This window comes from Lathamus discolor, chromosome 19 (assembly GCF_037157495.1).
Source record: "Lathamus discolor isolate bLatDis1 chromosome 19, bLatDis1.hap1, whole genome shotgun sequence".
NCBI lineage: Eukaryota > Metazoa > Chordata > Aves > Psittaciformes > Psittacidae > Lathamus > Lathamus discolor.
In genome coordinates, this window is record NC_088902.1 from 1785237 (window position 1) to 1809871 (window position 24635).

Genomic DNA, 24635 nt, shown 5'->3' on the forward strand with positions numbered 1-24635 from the left:
CTGAGGGATAGCTTAAATGATGATAACACGCATTTATCATAATTTTTCAGTAGCATATGCCTTCTTCATGTCATCAAGAACTTCAAATTTGTATAAGATTGCTTGTATTACCCAGGAGATGTATGGGCTTCAAGGAGATAGGAAACACTGCCTGTCAAGTATGTGCAGTCCCGCTTCTTTGCCTCCGAGGTGAGGGGCTCCACTACCAGCAGGATCCACAGCAGAGCACTAATGTGGTGCCCAGAGTGGGGGTCCCAAACCAGGGGAACCTCATGAGTAGCTGAGAGCTGCCAGAAGCCCACAGCTCACGGCACAGTGGTTGACAAGACCTGGGTAGGGTCAGGAGCAACAGCAACCAAGTCACCCCATGAATAAAAGCAGCCCTTTGGGAGCAATAACAACCAGCAGCATCACCAACAGGGCAGAACAGTGACAAGGATGATGGTTCACCGTCATAGGGAAGCTGCGAGAAGTCTCACAATCACTGGCCCTGGAGCTTTGGCTGGAACTTAGGAGCAAAAAGAGGATTTGTGACCTTTAGAAGAAGGAGCAGGTAATCACTCAGGAGGACAACAAGGATGTCCTCAGGTTATGCAGGTAGAGAATTAGAAGGGCCACGCACTGGAGTTGAGTTCAGGTCCAGCTGTTTCTGCAAATATGCACATCACATTCCTGCTCTTCCGTTCCAGAGCAAGCTCGGAGCTTCTGAAAGATGCCAGACAGCAGCTCTAAGAAATCAAATCCTTAATTCAGAACTGAGCTCAGCACGGCACCGACATCGTCCTCAAACCGGCTCTCAAGTATCTGAGTCCTGTTTTGGAAAGGCACATTTCCAGAGAGAGCAGAGGTTATCAGGCAGCAAACCCTGGTGAGGCGCACGACAAAGCAGGAATAATTAATGTGTAAAAGCATCTTTTAGGATACGGCCATTATCTCCATGTGAAGAATGAAAGTGAGACTAGAATTTCTGATAATAGTTTGAGCCATTTACTGTGAGTGAAAGATACCGAAGTGCCAACAATCTACTCCCTTCTTAAGAACAGCTCCAGGCTATTTATGTCCCACAGAATGATAGGAAAGACAGAACAAAACTAATTACTTTGTGTGTTTGCTAAAATGTGTTTCAGTTCCGGATTGCTGTTGACTTGAACTTAAGGGTTGGGACATTGAGTGCAGGGATTATGAAAGCCTCCTGGGATGTCTCTCACGGCCTATTTTCAAAGCTATTTTTCATTGATGCATCTACAAAAAGGAAGAATTTTAATGCTTACAAATTCAGTTAAAAACTGTGTAAAACTGATGCCAAGTATGAAGGAAACTATGTAAGCACCTCTCATGGAACTTGCCTCAGATGCTGTGTAACGGGAAGGAAAATCGGAGGGATTTCCACGTCACACTCAAGCCTTGCCGAGCTATTTTTATAGTGATTTAAACTTAATAAAGTCATCATCTGTAAATTTGCCCTCCTCTCCTTTGAATTGGAAAACATTTAGTCTCAACCCCTGCAGCCCTACTGTGATCATACAGAAATGCTAATGAGGTTATGTCTCAATCTTGTCCTCCCTGGTGCAAACACAGTGAGTCTTTTCAACTCAGGAACCTCATTTATCTTCTGCAAGTTATTCTGTTGTTATTATTCCTACTACTGCTCGCCAGAGCAGTGACAGCTGAGCAGAAAGGTGGAGGATGGAGAAGTGCTTTCATGGCAAGGGAGTGACTGGTAGGGTTTCAACACCGTTTACCCACATACTGAGCTACAGTCACAATAATTAAAGACATTAAGTATGGCAGAAGTGGAAAATAACTCAGGGTACCAATGAATTAGAAGGCTTAGTCAGGGGAGGGGGTGAACCTTAGTAGGCAAGATCAGAAGATGTGAAAAATTAACATTCCTGCCATGGGGGTTGGTTTTATGCTTTCTTTTCATTCACTACCTTGGTTTTGGATGCATGGAAACATTTTTCTTCTGAAATTTTACCTATGCAGACTGTAATGCACATAAAGCACAATTACAGCAGCCCAGCTCACTGCTCAAATGACAGCCCTGAAACTGAACTCTTGTTAGCCCAGCCATGCTACAAATCTGCCCGGAATAAGGCTCCAGAATAAGGTCTCATCCTTGCCAGAGAGGCATCACAAGATGACAAACAGCAGAAGAGAAAGTAGTGATTTTGTGGGTAGAGAAAGAAAGGGCAAAAGAAGTTATTCCACCGGGCTGCTGAAGCGCATTATCCACATGCCTCTGTTGTCCCCCAAGAAGCACCTTTTGAACGTGACCGGATTCAACCTCTGCTGAAGTGTTTGTGTAAGAAGAAATGGTGGAAGGATTTTATGTGGTGTGACACTGCAGCCCTGCAGATCCCAGCTGCCCATCACACCCACACTACTGACAGCAGCTCCATGAAGGTGCAAGCTGCAGCCCCCACAGTGCAGGTGCACGTTGGTACCCCCATGCTCAATTCCTGGAGGGCAGCTTTGCTTCGAGGGGTGAGGAAATCTGGTCTGGCCATGACAAAGAACAGCTCTGCAGAAACCATCATGAAGCTGCCACCACCCCTCCAGTGCAGGCGCTGTCCCAGCCCTGCTGCCATCCCCTCCTGCAGCTCCAGAAAGGGGTATTTACTGAGATGTGGTAAACCAGGAGGGTTTGAGGGGTTGGATGTCATCTCCCTAAGCCACACTGCTCTACAGGCTTTGCAAAGGCATTTCCACAGAATAAGGAACAAAAGGATTAGGAAAAGGTGTGAATAATGCACTTCTACCCCCGTCTATCCTCACTTGCTGTAACAGACTGGTAAAATAACTTCATCCACCAGTTTATTGACAGCTTGCCCTCTCTTGTATCTCACCTCTATAATGAGATAGAGCAGATATGATGGATTACATTTTGCCTCCTGCTTCCATCCCGAATGAATTATCATTTCACTCTCCTCGCAGACTCGTGGCTTGGCTGCCTGCAGCCCATTAAGTGTTGGGCAGGAGGAGGGGGAGGATGAAGCTACGTGATGTAAAAGGGAAAGGTCCCATTGAGAAAGCAGGTTTAATTTTCAGACTGGAAGATACAAAATTAAAAGAGAAAGAGGACGTTCTCCCTCTTGTGCTTCATCTGACTGCACTGAGAGTGCAAACAGAAAAACCCCCTTGCAGGGAGGACCTGAGCACGCAGCTCTTGCTCACAAAACGCTCTCTCCATCGCTGAGGGCTCAGAGCCCAGACACAGTCAATCACCATGAGCCAGGCTGGAGGCTTTTTTCCCCTTTGACCAAAATGCCTTATTCTGCAGCTCTGCCCCAGCAAAAGCCCTTAGAGAGCCAAGTATTCCCAGAGCCATAATTCTTACCCTGCTCTTGACAAGAAGCACTTGAAACCATCTCTCTTCTAAGAGTGTTACTCACACATCAGAACAGATCCTCTAAAATGTAACATACACTTTTGTGCATCTTGCTTAAGGAAACCTATGATTAACAGAAATCAGAGGGTTTTCAAGCACACTGAATGCTTCAACTGACTTAGTTACATTTAAGAAAAAAATCAAGATGCTTCAAGACTACTGATCTACCACAATGCCACTAAATACCTGGTTTCTTTGCCATAGAAATAAGCTATTACCTGACCCCCATTACTATCTCATCAGTCCTGATACTTCAGGGAAATAACACATATCTTACCCTGTCCAATGGTTAAAAGACTATTTAAATAACCGAAGGATGATAATACAGAGTCATGCTGGATCCGAAATAATTGTGTGTGTCCCTTTTTATCCAGCAACTTCTGGCTTTAGACCACCTATAAGCAGAACCAAGTACTTGCCATCAGAAGAGACGCCCAATCCGACTCCAAGAATTTTGATGGATCTTTCAGCAGTAAGTTTGTGTGATTATACATTGGGTGAAGACATGAACACTGCCTTTGCACTTTAAAGTCAATTTAGCACTATGAAAATTCATGAAGCAAAAATTAATAAGCTCCATGCAGCTTCAGCACTGACCTCTGGTTTTCTGCCTCTCTCTTTGACAAGAATCAGTTACAGGTTCCACTCCTTATTTTGTACCCTACAACCAGGAAAAAGGCTCCAGGAATTTGTTGTATCTTGTATCAGCAAAAACCTTTCAGCCATCACCATTGCAGACCTAACAGCTCACTAATGTTTCCTCTAACACCATCTTTCCATACTGGATTTGCTCTAAAGCATGTTTCAGTTTAATGTGAACAATGGGTCCAGCCACCATTACCAGAATACTGTAAGAGACTGTCTGAGGGGTGATGGATTCTTGATGGTAAGACCTAAATGTATTTAAACGGGCAAATTAAATCATAAAAGAGTTTTGGCTTTTGATAAACTTGAGTTGCTCACTACAAACTCAGTTACAAAGAGAGCGGCTCGGCTGACTTAGCACCTTATCAAACACCTTTAATTTCCATCCAGAGAGCTTCATGCTGTGGTGGGAATACGAAAGATATTGATTTTGCTCGCACCTACGTTGGACAAGATCTGAATTTGATTTCAGTTACCCAATGTTCTGTGCAGCAAAGACAAATTGGAAACAACAGAAAGGTCTGCCCCTAGGGAAGGTGATATGTATCACAGACATCCCAGTAACACCTGAAGGCACCAGCTGCCCCAGTGCTGTGCATACATAGAGCCTGCTGGGCACCAAGAAAGTATCTGCCTGTAGAAAGTATCTGCAGTCACGCATCCATCTCTATGGCCCCCAACACAAGAGGGACGTGGAGCTGTTGGAGCGAGTCCAGAGGAGGCCACGGAGCTGCTGTGCGGGCTGGAGCAATGATTTTGAATGCCATGAACCCAGCTTTGTAGCCAGGACTTTGGCTTATGAGGATTAAAGCTTAAGCACTCAGATCCCACATTCTCTGTCTAATAATCCTGTAATAATACCTCCGTAAGACTCAGAAGAGGAAAGAAAATAAAGGGGTGAAAACAAAAAGAAAAAGAAGAAAAAAAAATTGATTTTTATTACAAGTTCCTGAAAAACATGGGTGGGCTGGAAAAGTCTGCTCCAAATCCCCCCGTGAGCAGAGCCCGGGATGAAACAAGAGCGGAGGAACTCTGAAAAGACAAGGAACCGACTTTGACAGATGGATGTAAATGTGTCTTTCAGTGCAGGAGAACAGTTGATTCTAAGGCATGAAATCAAATTAGTGCATCTGCAGCTGCCTATGTGTCATCCAGCTTCATATTTTACACACTAAAGACATTTTTTAACCTCATGTTAGCTACACTTCCTTTTTTTTTTTTCATTATTACACTCCAGGATTTGCAAAATGGTATTGGCAGGTATTAAAATGAGAGCTGAAGCAACGGTGCAATCTGTCTCGTTTCTATTGTAACATGACAGAAAGCTTTTTTGGACTCATTTGCTATCAGGTAGGAAAAGACTTAGGGAAAAATAAAATCCCAGTAGCACTTCAGCAAGAAATGCGGAACTCTTCAAAGCAAGTAGTTCTGCATCTCTGGATGAAGTTGAGGATAGCTGGTCCTCACTTCCCCCCCCCCCCCCGAGTTTCTCATCCCCCTGCCAAACACCCCCAAAAGCCTCCATCACCACCAAGCCTTAGCAGAGCTGGCAATTGGAGGTGTTCCCCAAGGACATTAAAGTACTCAGTGATGGACCTGAGTGGCAAGGAGGCAACTTTAGCAAAGGTGCTGGAACAGTTCAGGGCATGTTTCACACTAAAGGGTCTGGACACTGCCCCGAGCGTTGCACATCGCTGGGGAAGCAGCAGAGAAAGGCTCAGACCCAAAGCGCTCAGACTCACTGCATCCATGTCCCCTGTTCCCACATGCTTTCTGGATGCTTGCTCTGCTTCTGCCATGTTTTCTAAGCCCACGCTCAGGGTGGTTAGAAAGGAAACCCAGGAGCAAAGCAGAGATGTGGGGAACAAATGGGTCACAACTGGTCCCCGTCCTAGCACAGCTCAGAAGGATCTTTCTGGCAAAGAATCAAAGCCTGCAACAAGTTCTGGAATCTCTCTAGTGCTCTTCTCCAAGCTGCCTGGGTTGATGAACTCCCTCATTTTTATTCTCATGTGGGTGGAGAACAGTACAGAATCAAAGAATCAACTGGGTCGGAAAAGCCCTTTAAGCTCATCCAGTCCACCAGCTCCCCAGCACTGCCAAGGCCACCCCTAACCCATGGCACTGAGGCCTCGTCTCCACGCTGTGTGAACACTTGCGGGGCCGGTGCCTGCAGCCCTGCCCTGGGCACCCTGTTCCAATGCCTGAGCACCCTCTGGGGCAGGAATTGTTCCTCAGCTCCATCTAAACCTGCCCTGGTGCAGCTTGAGGCCGGTTCCTCTTGTCCCATCCCTTGTTCCCTGGGAGCAGACACCAGCCACCTCCTCATCTTTTACTCTCACAAAAAAACATTTTCCTTGTTAAAGCTCAATTAAAGCTGTTATTAGCTGTCCATATATAACGTAGCCCTATTGCACTGCAGCCATATGGAAGTTAAATTATGAATCATTAAAAAACCTCCTACTTTAAAATAAGAGTCTTATTTGCAGTCTCAAACCCAGTGCTTTTAACTCACAAGTTACTCGGGATTTCAAATCCTGGGAGCAACCCAGCACTGATGACTAAAACTTTGCTGCCTGATTTTCAACATAAACATTTATGCACAACACTTCAGCTCTCCATGAGCAATGATTACATTACAGAATAGCTGCCTACAGCCCTCGGAATTGATCAAAATAAAAAGCTGAACTTGTACCGCTCTTAGAAACAATTCCTGAGGGTTTGGTCAAGTTCTGTACAGGATAAAATTAAACAGAGATTGATTTATGTAGAGGGAGTAGCAGTTGCAAGGTTGGTGAATTGTGTATGCTGCAAGTGGGAATGGCTATTGCCAGAACACAAACCACATTAATTGCAACAGAAATAGGAAGACAAAAGGTACTGCTTTTCTTCCCCTACCAGACAAATCTATGAGCCAAAATAAAAAGCTTAACTACAGGAAAGGTGATTGCTTTCTTGTAACACAATGAGACAGCAAAACAAAACGAGGGGTTTACAAGTCCTAATCATTCGATTCGCATCCCTGATGCTTCATTTGTCATTCCCTGTATAGCAGAAAGTCAAGACTTAATATGTTACCATGTGAAGAATTTGATCAAGTAAAAGGACCAGAATGCTGGATCCTGCACTGGAACAATTTCCTCTTGCCTCCCTTAAAAACAAAAACTCACCTCTGCTGAGTGATTCAGAGCAAATACAAGAGAGCTTTTGCAACCTGCCAAGGAGGATTGATCTGGTAAAAACCACTCAAAACAAAAACCCAGGAACAGAGTCATCAGAAGCTACATCACCCAACAACCTGGAGCTCCCACATTCCTGGTTCTCTATCCTAACCCACCTAAAGAAGCCAAGGGCCCAAACTGGTGTTGGGTTTTGTCGCAGGGGAAATCCCAGCTGGGCACGGAGAGCCCTCGATGCAAAACAAGTTATGACTGCAAAGACTTCCTGATGAAATGATTTCAGTTATGATGTTTCCCATGTGAAGCTGTAACTTCACTGGCGATGTTGCTTGAGCATCACTAAAAAGATCTCTTTCTGCATTAAGACGTGATGAAAAGCACTTCTTTTCTTCTCTGACTCAGCAACACCACCAATGAGTAACACTGCTTACAAGGCACCTCTCAAGCCTTCAGCCTACTGCAGTACTCACTTATTTTCCCCCCACCCCACCCCATTTCCCTTTTCCTTTAAAACTCAGCGATGTCTCTGTCATGTTACCATTTCAAATCCCCTGTTCTTACATGCATGTTACATTTGTGATGCCTGCTGTGGCTGCACACTGAAAGCAAAGTAACAAACAATGCAGGGAGAAGGAGGGGAAATCAAAGCATTTTAGAAATCTTGAGCTTGGCAAAAGCTGTGTATAATTTTGCTTAGGCTGCAAGTTGGCTTGAGAAAACACTATCAAAGCACCATCTTTTCCAATTGCTTGAGCTTTACTTTTTAAGTTTATTTTTGCTGCTTATAGTAGATCCCAGACTGACAGCTCTGACTGTATCTTTTCAATTTATGCAAGAATAAGAAGCAACAACTCAGCAACAGCACAGGCAGCTGATATCTCCTTTCCCTAATAATAAACCCAAACTGTTGACTTGGGAGCATCACCCAGAAGGGTTGTGAACCCACAGTCCAGTCCTGCCCTTGATTTCTTTCAAGCTCCCTGCTTGCAGAAGCACTCATGAAAGACACAGCCGGAACTAGAAATTGACAGTCCAGTAATGAACAATTGATGAACATTTCACAACCAATCTGCTCCAAGTCCACGAGGCTGCATACAAATGAAATCAGAATAGAATAAACATTTGAAGTCTCTTGGAAGACTGAGTCTTCCCAAAAGCCACTGCTCTAGCTGGAAAAGCTCATTTAATGTAAACCCACAACGCATGGGTATTTGTTGCATTCCAATGCCAATGGAAAATTCCCATTTGGATCCATTTTACAGCACTCTGAATTCATACACTAGTAGCAGAGACCTTTACCATCTTCCTAGAGTTAATGAAGATAAGGCTGGGAAGCTCATCACTGCTCTGTGATCCTGTGTCTGCAGCTGGACCATCCCCCTGTTCATCCAGCAGGTCCCACAGTAACATTTGAAATCCCCAGTGTTCTTAATTCATAGCCTAAAGCAGAAAATTGCTATTCTTTAAAATAAAAACACCTCTACCTGTAAATCCGTTGGTACAAGTGATTTCTGGGGGTCCTTCCCTGGTGGTAGATGAGCTGTTCTCATAACGCACCGCTTCCTGATGTAAGGATGCAAATTACAGGAACTCTAGTTCCTGAAATCAGCATAAAAAAGTTGGAAATGCATTAGATTTGGGAGCAAGCTTGGCTGTCAGTATAATACTACTATTACAGCAGCTATCCAGTCGGAAAGAACATAGCTCATCCTCACACATCACAAAAACAAGCAGATAAGCTTGCTGCTGTGATTTCAAACTTTCAACACTTGCACTATTTCTATGCCATACACAGTTTATTATAAACCAGCAATTAAAACTCTTTTCTGTATCGAATCAAGTCAATTTTGGTACCTGTGACACAGAGGCTGTGAGCTCTGTCCAGCTGAGTGACAGAGGTGCTGCCTCTGGCTCCTGAACGACTCTCTCACCTCTTCATTCCCAATTTACCTTTGGCACACCTGAAAGAACCCTTTCTATTGAGCTGACTGTGCTGGGGGCTTGCACGGCTCCCTCCCAAAGCACCACCACCCCCCCGATCCTGCAGGCTCTGTGACTCACAGAACAAAGTGGGCTGAAAAACCATCTGAGAAGTAGATGGACTTTTTTGATCTGCTGCCTTGTGATGCGTTGTCACAAAGCGAATGCTCCTCAAAACACGTGAGGACGCAGTAACAGTGATGCTGCTTTTGAAGCAGCCCTGTCTGCAATTAAAGCAAATCCTCTGGTTGGATTAAAACACACTGACTGTATGGAAAAGCTCGCAACTGGCCACAAACTGGTTCTATCTCCCAGATCGAAGAGCAGGAAAAAGTACAAAGTGAATTTATTTCCTAAGTGACACAGCCAGGTGAAATGACAGGACTCAGGGGCAGAGGGAAGAGCAATAGCACAGCAGTGAAGTGCTTCAGCCTGTCCCAGCATCCCCAGCTAAAATCCTGCTCACGCTCTCTACTAGCTGCTCCTGTTTGACTTCACCCCAGTCCTGATCCATGCACCGCTGCAAACAGGACTGGTTTCTGATTTCAGATTTCCTAGGGTGCTTCAGATAATTTGCATTTGCTTAAGTTTTCAAATCTGGGAAGTATTTAAGGACACCAAATATCCTAAAGGCTGATGAAAGGCTGGCAGTAAGCACCTTCAGTAGTTTTAATGATTACTGCAACTCATTTACTGCAATCACCTCACTTCCTACAGCAAAACCAACCTCTTAAATCTCACAGGAATTGCTTGGACAGAGAATGGACAGAGGCTGCGTGTGCTGCACAAACGTGTGGGAAACCCATCACGAGAAAACACAGCAACCTGCTTACAGGCATTTGCCTGTTTTTTCTGGTAGTGGCCACATAAAGACAAGAAGAAACTGAGATTTTAACTTAAATCTCTAACTGAAACGTGCTGCCAGTGTTAACCCATGATTAAGAGAGTGTTTCATCACGCAGGGCAAGACGAGCGGGGAGCAGGCACTGAGCTGTCGCAGAGCCCCCTCTAGCGCGGCTCCCCACGCTCCCCGGCCAGACACACACATGGAGGAGCTGTCAGGCTTCATCTGCTTATTTGTTCCTGTGCCGCTGGAATTATTTCTGTGCAGCCACGTTATTTATGGCTATTGTCAGGAGGAGGGAGAAATTTAAGGGGAGTTCTACATCAGCCAGTTCGCACAGCAGAGCCCTGCGTGGAGACCTCTCGCTATCTGACATGCTGAGAAATGAGATAAGGATCGTTGCCATCATTATATAGGCTAAATCTGATTTGGAAAGACTGCAGAGATTCCACCCAATCCTGGTAAATGAGTTTCTAGCCTTCAGTTTCCAATGCAGTTCATGTGTCAGACCAGACCTGCAGCTCTGCAGTCCAGAGGCAGCTTAATCAAACACCTTTAAAAATGTAAAGAAAACACTGCAATGAATAATACTTGTGCATAAACTGATCTGAATGGTATCAAATGAAAGGACTGACTTTAGGACCTGGGAGTATTTCTGTTATCACACTTCCATATTTTTATAAAGCTGTGAGGGGGTTGTTTGAGCCTCTGTAAACTATCTTCAGCTCTTAAAATCCATCTGAACCACAGTGTATCTGCAACAGATTACAGTCCAGGTTTAAGGATTTACTGAGGAAAGAACTGGGTGTGATTCAAATTGACCAAATAGCTATCAATTCTAACTATGAAGAATAAAGTTCAAAAATTAAATGCAATCCTGATAAAAAGAACTAGGGCAACTGTTTTCTGATCTTCCCAAGAGGGCCCTCCACAAATCCTCTTCCCTGAGGTATTTCCCACAGAGAATCATAGAATCACAGAACAGTTAGGATTGGAAAGGACCTTCAGATCATCCACTTCCAACCCCCCTGTCATGGGCAGGGACACCTCACACTAAACCATACCACCCAGAGCTTTATCCAACCTGGCCTTGAAATCCACCTAGTTGGGTCAAACAAGCATCTTGCTGCATCCCTGAGGAATTCCAAGTGCTGCCTCCCTAATTTCTCTAATGAGACAGTCAGCAGCAGAGACCTCTGCTTCTCACAGCAGGGATGGGGGCTGCAGTCCCTGTGCACTCCATGTCCTTCCCAACAGCTGCTGAATCCCCACATCTTAATGGCAATCGGGACATTCCCAAAAGGAGGCAGAGGCAGCCTGTGCAAGGACAGCAGGGCAATAGTTCTGTACTAGCAGCTTTTGAATTCGTGAAATAACAACAAAAACCCACCCTCAGCTTCTGCTCTTTCCATGTAGGACCTTGATTTTGTGGCCCACAGCAGCAAGGGACGTGGCGGCTGACACCGCTGCAACTGGTGAAAGATGCCTTAAGAGGGCTGTCTAACCAAAAACCTCACTGTGCATTTCTAGCCGAGCTAATAAAAAATGTTCTCTCCCCCTGCAAACCTTTCCTTCCTCAGGACTTTCTCTGAGACTCTTCAGCTGAGAAGAGCTGATCCCATGAGTGTTCTCCATCACGACTCTCATCACAGTGCACGCACAAACCTCACCATGAACTCAGACAAGCTGTCCTTTTGATTTGTGAGGCTCACAAAAGGATCACAGCTTCAAGCTGCTGAGAAGGGGAGGATCAGGTTATGAGTCTCCTCTTACTCTGCTGCTTGAAGAAAGTATTTTATATCCTGACTCACATCCAATTTTTTTTACCATTTTTTACCATTATGACAATGAAGAACTTAATTTCTTACAGACACCTGAGACCCCCAGAAGTCATTGAGAAGTGACTTGTGCAACCACAGCTGTGCCACCTACACCTATCTTTCCTCCTTATTTTTATAGCACTTACTTGATACCTGTTGTCTATATACTAAAAATAACCTCGCAGCAGCAGCGCTTAGGGCTTTGCTTTAACAAAGCCCTGGCCTGACCCCTGAGACACAACTGCATTAAACTCACACCATCATCAGCAATGAAGCAGATTTTCCTCCATCCGAAATGGGTTTTGAATGTTGTGCCCTCCACTACATCCATACCCCATCACACTGACCCTGGAGGGAACAAAACAGTGGTAAAGAGCAAAAGCACAGACAGAGCACAATCCCAGCTGCTGACAATCCCAGCTGCTGACCTCCTGAAGTCTAGACAGGGCCAGACATCTCTTCTGATGGTCCCCATGAGTGCACACACTTAGCAGCTGTCATTCAGCAGCCTTAGATGTAACCTGCAGGACATTCCATTACACTCAGTATTAACATATCGTATATAAGGTCCAAGGATAGGCTGCACTGGAACCAGTCACGTGTTGGGTTGGCAAAGGAGAGCCAGAGATCCCTCCAAGGCTTGGAGAAGCATGAGCTGAGAAGTCTGAGGCCAACCACAAGGACACAGATGCCAAGTCTGCAATTGAGAGTAGTTCCTCAGGCAGACTCTCAGGTCCCGGATGCTGCTGTGTTTTCTTCTCCAGTGTCCCTTGTGTGAATAAAGCCCCAGGTCTGCTTTTCTGTACCTGAAAGCATTCATCTGCTGGAAGATCCACCGGTTACAGTTATCAGTCATTAGTACTACTCCCATCAGCAACACAAGCCAGCAAGGAAGATGGCTGTGCACCTCCTTGAACAAGATAGTGCCTCATGGTGGGATTTCTCTGACACTTCGCCACAGGGAGATGAAGAGGACTTTCCTCTTCTGCTCCCTTTTGTTCCAGACACTTTCCATTTGCATCTCATGTGGCAAGTTACACACTTCAGTATGTCCATAGATCAAAGGTCAAAAAAGGAGACAGGAAAGGGTGATGGAATACTGAGTAGGAGACATTGCAAAGATGGTTTAAATAAAAAGGGTTTTTTTCTCCCTTCTTTTTAACATTTCTGTAAAGTGCAAATGTGAAAAAACCACCCACAGCAATATGGGTTAAGGAACATTTGTCAATAGGAAAGAGAATAAAAGTAGGCACTAAAACAACAGAAATAATGACTCTGCTTTCCAGATTCTGATTCCAAAATACCTGGTGCCTCAGGCAGTTATCTGAAAACTCTGCCTCAGCACAGAACCTCCCTGCTTCGCCTCAAATAGCTGTAGTTAACAAATACTCCGTGTGTGTATGGGAGCCACTGACAGCCTACAGCTATATGGAAAGATGGAACTGCCAAGAGGGAATAGAAGCAAAGGCAAGAAGAAATATTAGAGCAATATATCTTAGGCTTGGAAAAGAGTATTTCCTCTTTCTTTGTCTTTTCCTCCATGTCTGAGGGAGCTAAAAACTTGAAGTGCACCTAAACCACTGCTGTGTGCAGGGAACACTGTGGAAAGCTCTGTACCCACAAGGATTCTCATCACACTCACAGGTCACCATCCAACCTGCCCATCTGCATCTTCTGGAGCACACAACACAGCGAGATTTTTCTCAGTGCTAGTCGCTACATATCTTCCATGAGAACATTACCAACAGAAACAGGAAGATGTTCCTGTACTCCTGAGACGAGACACATCCAACTGGGATTACTGCAGGCTTTTTCTTTCCTCTTGTTCCTTACGGCTTTGCCACACTGCCTCAGCCAAGTGGTCCAGGCAAAGCTCTGAACTCCATCTGTGTGTTTTAACTGTGATGGTTACAAAACCAGATCATCAATATTTAAGGAATCACTGTTTCACAGCATGCTTCCAGATGTTCCTGCTTTCGTTATTGCCTTCTTACTTGAAAAGTCAACAGGATGTGATATATTCAACATACAATCTACTCTGACACTCATCTACATGCTCTTGTCTCTCACAGGATACTCCCACCAGACAAGTACATTACTTCTTGCACAATTACCAAACTGAAATTTGTGTTTAAGAGCTGCCAGAATGCAACAAGCAAACATCTTGAGCTGAATCCCTCTGCCCACATACAAGGGACACAGGAAGCAGTGGCAGAGCCAGCCTGTTGCTCCAAGCAATACATCTTGTAATGGCCAGTCCCTGGAGCACACAACCCAGCCATCACTGCCTGGAGGAATCACTGTTGATGCTGACAGCATTTGCTGCTAGGAATATTGCTTATCTGTCCATTTCAAGTCACAGAGAAAGCAAGTATCAACAGAAAAGACATCCTAAAGCAGAGCTCAACTCCTTCAGTGCTCAGAGATGCTTCCACTTCCGTGTCCATGGGGATCTCTGCTGCTGATGTACATCAGAGGCTTCTAGAAACCACTCATTAGCAGTTGATTTTGTTCTAGAATCCAAGAATTTCCGTGCCTCTCAAGTACTTCCTGAACAAGACTGCACTGTACCGTTCAGGCAGCTGAATAATAGCTCATACTCTCCTCATACCCCTGGGAGGAAAACCACCTCCCAGCTTTCCCCAGCAGCGATGCGACTCCAGAGAGAACAGCTCCTGCCCTGGTGGGAATTACTCTCAGATTCCCAGTTTTGTCTCTCCGACACAACTACAACACTTCTCACAGCAGGGTTTTGTCAATGGTGTCAGTAGGAGGAGTGGAACGCTTGCCTATAGGTACCTACATGACCTGGGTAAGCAGATTCCTACCCCTGTATCCCTCAGTCTGGCCATTCACCTAGCTTAAAAAAAAGTATATTAAAGAGTCTGTGATTCTGTGATTCTGTGACTGTTTATCTCCTTCCATTTGGATTTCCCTTGTCTGAACCACAAGAACATCAGTATAAGCCACATTTGATTTCAAAGCCGCTTTGTATTCCATTTAAGACTGTTTCATCTGTTACCCAGAGATGTAGGAGGACTCCGAGTTGTGTCACCTTCTAGTCTCTGCCAATAATGTCATAATTTGATATGGAAACTATGCATACTATTATATTCTAATTTGATATTTAAAACATGCTTTGGCAGAGTCCTATTGATGCATTTATCTGATTTCTCTCTGCCTTTTTATTCTGAAAATACTCAGAGGGAATATGTCGTATCACATTTGTGTTATGCACACTGAATCTGTGTAACTTCCAGTCGCTTTTTTTTCTGCAGCTTGGTAAATACATGAACATATTAAAAAAAGGAAAATGCCAAGACTGCAAATTGGATAAAATTCAACCCCATGCTATAGAGAGAGAATTCCTAAAGCTCTAATCTTAGATACTTGATCTTTTATTTTCTTCAGTCCCGTCCCTTCTTTCTGCTCTTCTTATTCTAACTCCTTGCCTCCAGATCACTTACATCTCAATCTACATAGGCCTCACCAAGTGTAGTTGTCTCTTCTTCCACCCATTTGTATTGCACTTTTCTGCTGAATCTAAGGAGAATCCCAGACTGGTTTGGGTTGAAGGGACCTTAAATCTCACCCAGTCCCAACCCCTGCCACGGGCAGGGACCCCTTCCACTGGAGCAGCTTGCTCCAAGCCCTTGTGTCCAACCTGGCCTTGAGGAATGCCAGCGATGGGGCAGCCACAGCTTCTCTGGGCAATGCCCTGGTGAAAGGCCTTTTGTGCAAATATTGGAGCATCTTAAAAGGAGATAAGGACAGTCTTCTGCAGAATATAAAATAAGCCTAAAGACGAGGACTCATCTTGACTCAGGATGCTCATGCTTCACACAAACAGCACTTGCCATGGCTGGCTTAAATTGGAATTAACCTCACTGAAAGCACTGCAAATACTCAAGGATTAGGCTACGGAACAGTTGGGCAGAAAATTGGGAGACTGCTGCTCACGATGGATCAATATTTATAAGGAAGTGATACAAACTGATGAGGAAGGGCAAGCGGCGCTGTTGCAGCGCATGTGTCCAGCCAGAAGTGACACAAACTGACAGGGGAGGGGAAGCCAGCCACTGACATAATGAAAAATCACAGCATAAAAGCAATCCCAATGCAGTTGATGAAGCAGTTTGCCAGAGGAAAAAGAAAACCAACCATCAAGTTCTAAACTAGAAGGCCAGCTGAGTGCAAGGGGAGAAGGGAACAGAGAATCAAGAGAGAATCAGAGCAGCAAACTGCCAGGGCAGACAGAGCATCCGTAGTGAGCACCAGGCTGGGAAAGCTCCCTCCTTCCTGGAGGAGAAGCAGAACTGTCTTCCCAGAAAGAGTATTTCCGCCACTGTTAACTGCTCCCACATGGGTAACTGCCCTAATTCAACTAAGTTTGTATTTCTAATGAACTCTGCTGAAGAGAGCTTTGTTATGAAACCAACAGCATCATGGAATAACTGTGAGCACAGCTGAAACAGACATTCCCCCAGACAGGGAATGCTGTGAGCTGGAAAATGGTGTCTTCAATATAACAACGAAGAAGTTACTCAGAATTAGGCAAGACTTCCATGGAGAATCTATCTTCATGCAGAAGATAAATGAGCTGGTAGCACCACATAGCTTTCTAGAAAGCTCTGGCACTCTGAATAACAGGTTCACTTTTTATCACCCAGGGTTATTATTTGAATTGCCATCTCTCCCCCACCCCGGATATGAATTTTCTCCAAAGAACACTGAATTTTGGTATATTTCATGAATTCAATGTGCAGGGGAACCCAAGGAAGATAAAAAGTGTCATTTAAGAGAATGAAGGTTACAAACGGTTTCAATTAAAGCTATACACCCCCCTGGATTCCATTTCCCATATTTCAGTATTTGCCCATGATGTGCACACAAACAGCCCTCCAAAGAATCCTGCCCTCAGTAATTTTCCCTTTTCTTAATCCTGATGTACAGAGTCTGGCCTCCCGGGATATTAAGAGGATTTCATAAGGACAATCCAACTTCATATTGATTCTATTTCCCAGATCCATAAAATTTGTTGCCGTAGGAAACACGGGAGTGAAGAACAACAACAATGCCTGGTGAAATTTAAATACTACTCCTAGCAAGAAGAAAAACACCATAAATGGGAAAACAGCAGAGGATGATGCTTGTTTGCTACGATTGTGCTACACAAAACACACAATATGAACTGACAAGGGAAGGAGATGATCATTGTTTGAATAACATCAATATCAACACAGACACGTATGAATCTGGCAAGGGATATGGAAAGGCAAACTCCGAATAACACTGATGGACCAGTAAATATTATCCAGACAGTGAGGGGGAAGGGAGGAGGAACAGAGGATGCTGAAGCTGGGAATAGTATTTGCTCCAGGTTACTGCTGGGCAGCAAATGTGCAAATCTAATTAAGGCACTTCCCTGCTTCCCTGTCTTTTTTCCACTCTCTTTTTCCATCTGGACCATCACAGTTATAGATCACATTTAATTGGGGTTTCAGGTATTTGCTGCTAACTGCTTAGGTGTAATTAATCCTGCCTCAAAAGAGGGAGCTCAACACTGCTCAGCCACAGAGCTGAGCTGGTGCTTTGGAAGCCATGACAAGGCAACCCCATTGCAACTTCCAACCACAATAGAACCCTGCTCCACACAGTCACGCACACATCAGCATGAGAATATATCTGGGGAGAAAAGAAACCGCATGCAGCAATGAGTATTCCAACCTTTGCCTTCCATTCTGGTATCAACACAAAGAAAAGGATGGTAATCCTTCCATAGGTTATCCGGGAGGCTTTTCTTCCGGAAAAAGCTTGACCATCTTCCCCTTTAGGAAGTTTGGGTTAAAGCGGATCACACACAATTCTACCCACACACAATCATGGCAGCAAACCTTAGGTACAAATGGTGGCTACAACCAAAAGTGGTGGCCGGACCCTTGAATTTAAAATACTTTGGGTTGACATTTGAAGAGGTAACATGACAATACATTGTGCTAAATCAATTACTGATTATCAAAATAGCACTTAGTGATGTATAATTAGTATGTAAAAGATATATTTAGCTGTAGATGATATCCATAATAAGGGCTACATGAGCAATAGCTGTATAATTACATTTTATGAATACAGGAAACCTGTGAGAAATGCTCTGAGATTTAATTGACATTTAACAAGATAACTACAGCAAGTTAATTAGAAATTATATGCTAAAAATACGAATTAACTTTTAAATAATATTTTAGCTTGCTGCAATATAACTACAGTAGCTCATTATATGCCAGTGAACCACCTAAATGAAATAGTTCTTTCAAATACCATCTAATTCATTTCCCACAAACTAAAGCCTGTATTATCAGCTTCTCATTCTGAATCCTTTTTGGTATAAAAAAGCTGAGTTGATCAGCTTAGTGAAAGACTTATTTTTATGGTCCTTTCATACCTTTTTTATGAAATGAGATTTCTCTTACATTTCTATCAGCATCCAGAGAAAAGATTTCAGTTCAGCTGCGTTTTCAGCTTTGAACCCAGAACAAAAATGCAAAGTAAGGCACTGACAAGCATTTAGACTCCCTGCAAGCTGATACATCAGGGATTCTGACAGTGCTAATACAGCCAGAAATTTGGAGAATAAAACAACTCTGAACTGGTTCTGATGTGGATGGGTGTAATCACAAAGAAAAATGCAGTAGCAGGTTCTTAGCACAGCGCCGTTATTTTTAGATCTAGGTAGGGGAGTGCAAAGATGATGGAAATCTGGCTCAAAATTAAGTTTGCTGTAGATGCTCAGGGGAGCCATAGAGCCAATGCACAGACATGGGCCTTTTTCACCTGCCTCCAGCAGCTGGATGAATGCTATTGCCATAGCTGAAGCACCCAGCAGCTGCGGGTGAGAAACGTAGCAAGGACTTGGAGTTCAGCTCCGAGATGAGTGTCCTGAGAGCTGAAGTCCCCACAGTTCAGCCACTGGTATTTTTGATTACTTTATATAAGATTCTTCACATCTACACAACCTCTTGGTTTTGGTTGTGGGTTTTTTATTACTCCTTACCCTACCATACTTTGCCCATAAGCCACCTCAAGCTTAACTCATCTCCACTGAGAGTTCTGCAGCTCAACGATGCAAGACCCTGACCTCTGGCTGGTTAATCTGGCTGCATGGAGAGGGAATTAAGTTATTTAGCGGAGCAAATGGACTACCATTACCAAGAGAAAATGGTGCAATTTCTCCTGTCTCTGGCCGAGTATGTCCCAGCAGACTTCAAGGTCTCTCTTGCAATTTCTTTTTGCCAGCATGCCCTTGTTAGCATTCTGGACCAGCTACTCCAGATTATGCATACACAGAGCATACATGATTTAGTGTTCCTGCTCTTGAAAATGTCACTAGCTTCAATATATCACAGGAGGAAATGGAGAAAACAAGATGATAAAGCAGTGAGGGATGGGCAAGATGACCCGATCTGCACCTGAGATTGCAGTACTGTGCAGTTAATGTAAATTGAAGGGTTGTTTTTAAACTGTGAAAGCCAGGCACAAGCAAAACACTTTGGGCAAGAGACAGACCAAGTGCGGTCTTGGCCCAAGGCCTGACTCTGCATCTCGTCAGAAGTTGAGAAAAAAATTGAAAAGTAAAAAGCAAAGAAAAAGGTCAAATTGTCCCCGACCTTCCCTCTTAGAAAGGGCAGGAGAGCAAAGGGACAAAGAGCTGCACTCTCAGAGGGTTGTGTATATTCATAGAATCCCAGACTAGTCTGGGTTGGAAAGGACCTTAAAGCTCATCCAGTCCCAACCCCTGCCACGGGCAGGGACACCTTCAACTAGAGCAGGTTGTCCCAAGCCGCATCCAACTTGGCCTTGAACACTGCCAGGGATGGGGCATCCCAGTTATAAACCCTGCCTAGCACTCACAGAACAGAGAAGAGACGGAAGAAATAGGGAAAACACATCAGAAATACAAGGTATTTCTTGAAGACAAAAGTCTGAGCACAGTTCACCTTTGTACTTGCTGTCTTCTGATGCAGCCCAATCCCTGATGGTTTCTGATGAAGTCCAGGTTGCTGGTTACAAAGCTTCTACTGGAAGCTTTTCCTGCCATAAGTACTGGCCACTACAGTTAAGATAAACAATAAAGAAATAAAGCAACGACAAGAGCCTTTCCTGCACCTAACACCAACCCCTGCAGCAAGCAGAGCTGTGGCCAGGGCACAGGTTTATCACTTCCTAAGTCACTGCAGCTGTATCTTCAGCTCAGCTTCAGGAAGCCAGGTCCAATAAGGAGGAGAGTGGGTAGAGCTGTGTGGTGGAGTGCTTGCTGCAGAGTCTTCTTAAACACCTAGTTGGGAAGGATCTAGCTACTGTTTCCTGCCAAAACTCTCCCTCCAGAGTGATGATGGATCCTTTCAGGACAATAGGGTTTTCTCCTAAGACCTATGAGGAAGCTTTGGATATTTTGTTAAGCTTTTCTGCAAGAATACTTAAAAGAAGATAAAGTGCATGTTTATAGGGTTTCCTCCTTTTACTTGGTCAGTAGATTGGCCAAGATTGATTTTTCTGCATGAGAGGGAGAGGCCGAAGGTTAAAAGATAAAAGAGTAGATTCCTTTTAAAATGTAATTTAGATTTTTCTCGTATTAGCCCCAGTATCAGCACAAAATCACTTCAATTCTCCAGGAGCACCTGAGCCCTATTGTACAGCTGTGTGCAGCACGAAAGCTCTCCTCTGGCAAATAGCACAGCTGAGGATCACAGCGCCTGCGGTACCTGCCCCATGCAGGGTCTCCTGCCTGGGGACCCCAAGCTCATGCTCTAAACATCTGCCAAAGGAGATCAAGGGCAAAAGTTCTGTGGGGACTTTGGCTTTGGTTCATTTATTTCTGTTTGCTGTAGTCAGAGCAGATTTAGAATTGAACTCCTCAGAACACATCTTTACAACATCTCCCCAGTCCCCGCGGGTGCTGCTCAATGACCAGTTAAGCACTGGTAGGTCTCTCAAAGAGCTCAGTGATCCAGACTGGAGAAAGACACACAGGAGTGGAGCTGACGCCATATTTCCTTCTCGTTCATGCTGTGCTGTGAAACGTCAGGGCTCTCTCCCAAGTCTGTATTTTACAAACTATGTATTGCCTCCTTCCAACCCTTTCACAGCAGCTTCTGATCATCTGAATTCCAGAGGAACAACCTGGAGCTGCCCAGTGCTCCAGCTCTGCCAGTGGAGGAAACCCCTTCCCTGCACCAGGAACCCCAGCATGGGGACCACGCTCCTCAGGAGCAATGGCACTGCTCATCCCAAAGAGAGGACAGAGGAACACATCTTTCCCTGCTCAGGAAAAAAGGGGTAAAACTTTGACTTAGAGAGAATTCCAGATTATAAAGCGGCTGCTAATAATAATAAATAAGGGGTGGAAGAGGCCAATGATATGAAACTGCCATCATGGTTAGAGTTAGGGCTCAACCTTCAGTTTGAGCTCAAGTCTGAGGATTTCCTTACCCAAGGCTTTCTCTTGCCAGAGAGCAGCATCTCGGAGCTCCTCACTTGGAGCAAACATGGGTGAGCTACCTGGAGTTTCCATTTTGGTGATAGAAACATCTTTGTGCAACATGTCACAGCAGGCCGGGTAGGAACGGCTGGATTACTCCCCACGAATAATTGTGCTGATACGTTTCAGCATTTTTTCTTTGAATAAATTATTTGCAAATAAACATTTTCATTATTCGACCATCTCTGATGTTCCATTAGCATTCAGTGAATTATTTATTCAGCAGCTTTTCCCATCAATCACTGAATAAATTATTCGCAAATAAATTATTCTACCAGCTTTTGCTTTAAAGATGTCCCTTTGAGAACAATAGCTTCCCAGAATAGTAAACAGGCAAAGGGAGCAATTTAAAAGGCCTGATCCTCATCCCAGTTGTCTTGGTAGAAATCTGGAGGATTACCACAGAAATTCCTGGCCTTTTGCTGTATTTACACGTCGGTATGTCAGCTCAGATTTGTGGTACGCGAGTGCTCCACTTTGCTGAAGTTGCACACAACCATTCAGTGCCCTCAGAACCAAGTCTTTCCCTGTATCCTAATAGGCAGTTTCATTTCCAGCTCACAAAACTGAGCTGGATCCAAGTGACCCCTAATCAAACCGACAGCTCAGCTCCCATAAGTGTCCAGGGAGAGATGGGCATTGTAGCACTGCCCCACATATCCCTTTCTTCCTCCCAGGCAGTGCTGTTAGCTCAACCTCCTCATGCATAATGCATTCAAATCTCGTCACTACACCAAGCCCCAGTGTAAGTCTTGTTTGTGTCTGGGCCAAGGAGGATGAAAGCCTGTTAGAACTAAATGAAGGCTACATTTATGCCAATTTTAAGGAATAATTGAGGTGCAGCGCAGGGGAATTTGCTGAACTCCTCTGTCCTTCTAACAAGAAAGAGCCTCTTTTGTTAGGCAGCACAAAAAGTCACCCTCATTAAAACAAGCCATCTTTATCAAAACCACATGGAGGATTTATCGTCTCACCCATATGTTGGTGCCTTTCAGAGAGATGCAGGAAAAGAAGTGGGGGGGGAGGCCGAATATCGCGCCCTCATTTCAAGAGGGCCAATTACCAAAGCACCAGGAGCCTCATGTTGATCGCAATTATGGCAACAGGCACAAGGTTGTGCCAGAGTTTCAATGCCACCAACCCTACCTGGGTTGTCTCGAAGTATCACTGCAATAAATAATTGCTAATTTGCACAAAAGGAGCAAATGAGACCCAGTGTAATTGTACGAGGGGGGACAAGCGAACAATAACATTAAGATATATAATTGAGTTAATATCAGACACTCTCCCCCCAGTGAACCTTTCCTCATCCTTAGAGTAATTGTGTAATGACATTTCTGTGTAATAGATTTGTGACATTATAAATGACACTTATGTCAGGATTGTCAGGCTGTGACAGCCTCAGAGACAGCTCCAGTGAGAAATTAATCACTTCTGAGGCTCGAAAGTTGCTCATTTATCGCTGCCAAGTAAGATTTTGCAAAAACAAGATCTTGCAATGAAATGTACACTCGCATCTACGCATCCTCCAACATGGATTTTCTCCCTACAGAAAACCTTCCTTGAGACCACGCAGTAATGGTGTCCCCCAGGAGCAGCAGCATGGATGGCTCCCTTGAAGGACACATGCAAGGATCATGGAATAGTTTGGGCTGGAAGGGACATTAAAGCTCATCCAGTTCCAACCCCCTGACACAGGCAGGGGCACCTTCCACTAGAGCAGGTTGCTCCAAGCCCCTGTGTCCAACCTGGCCTTGAACACTACCAGGGATGAGGCAGCCACATTGTCTTCTCCAGTTCTTCCCCTCTCAATGCCACAGCACCTTTTGCCAGCTCTTTACAGTCTACCTACCTGTTTAAATAGATGTATGTGCCATATACACTCACATCAGCATCTCCAACTTTCACATTTCCAGGACTGAAAGGGTTAAATTATTTGCTGGGGAGAAAAGGACATTTTTAAATGTACTGTACATAATTAATACAAAAAAAGAAAACCTTCTCCAGATCAGTGTAGGGGCTATTATTAGACTATCAAACTGTCATTTTTCAAAGCATTTCAATTGTCACTATTTTTTCTAATGGCTTCTAAAGCATTATCTAATGCCTGGGCCAAAAAAAAGAGGATCAAAGTGTGTTGAAAAGCACTTGTGAGACTGCATGACAAATCAGTGTTTGCAGCCTAAACTCTTCCTATCCCAATTGCCTTCAAAAATATATGTGAACTTCAAACCAAGATGACTTTATTTGTGGATCATCTTTCGAAGACACAAGTATCCTTAGGATTTTCCTTTCAATAATCTAAACCATGTTAAAAGAAAGGATAACCCAGTTGTAGACCTTTAGCATCACTGCTCTCACTGCGTAACTGACACACTACAGTAGAGAGGCAAGGAGATAGCGAAGGCTCCAAAAGTAGACCAAAACAGTTATGGTGGATTAGGATGGAAGCGGATGGATGGTAGAGAAGAACACGAAGTTGCTGCCTGGATTGTCACCATGATCATTTGTTCCCTTCAGAGAGAAGCAGGTGATGCTCACATCCCCCAGCAGAACCTTGTGGTGGGACCTCACAACGGGACACACATTTCTGACATGGAAACCACCCTGGTCAGAGCAGGATCCTCTGCTCAACCTCCATGTAAACCAAAGGAGCGCAGAGAAGGTGTGTAAACATCCTGCAACATGGATGTCCTTCTGGTGCAAATCCTAACAGCTCTTGGGTACGTGGTGATCTGCTCTGCACCTGTAATCCCCCTCACAATATGCACGTAAGATTAGGCTGCTAATGTAACATACCTCTTTTTTTCAGCCCCAATGACAATGAAATTCACAAACTGATTCAGCTTAACCGAGTGTGACTGCAATAGGCTAATTCCACATTCCTAATTAAATTACATTATTTTCTAGGTGGAGGTTTATGAGCAGGGGTGAAGAGTAATGATATGAGCAAGCCACAGAAGCACACGTACAAGTCAGAGCCAAGGCTCTTGTCTAGACAGCAAAATGAGTTATTCTATTTACATCTTTCTTAAATGTCACAGTATTTTCCTGTATTTAATCGAGGACTTGTTTATGCATAGTCATTCTGAGAAGAGGAAACGGGAGCTATTCAAAGGCAAAACTACAGACCTGACTGCAGAAGTAATAAGTATCTGGATTTTCTCAAAACCACCAATTCCTATGTATAAAAATGCTGCTCTGAAAACAACAGCATTATTGCTGTTAGATGACTTAGGAA

General features: G+C 44.2%; 1 long non-coding RNA gene across 1 annotated transcript; it reads right to left on the reverse strand.

Moving 5' to 3' along the window:
• Positions 1-323: 323 nt before the first annotated feature.
• On the reverse strand, positions 324-19977 carry LOC136023597 (uncharacterized). Its single transcript, XR_010616644.1, has 3 exons — positions 19854-19977; positions 8700-8814; positions 324-811 (listed from the first exon to the last, which is right to left on the reverse strand). It is a non-coding gene; the product is annotated as an uncharacterized LOC136023597 (long non-coding RNA).
• Between the last annotated feature and the right edge of the window lie 4658 nt (positions 19978-24635).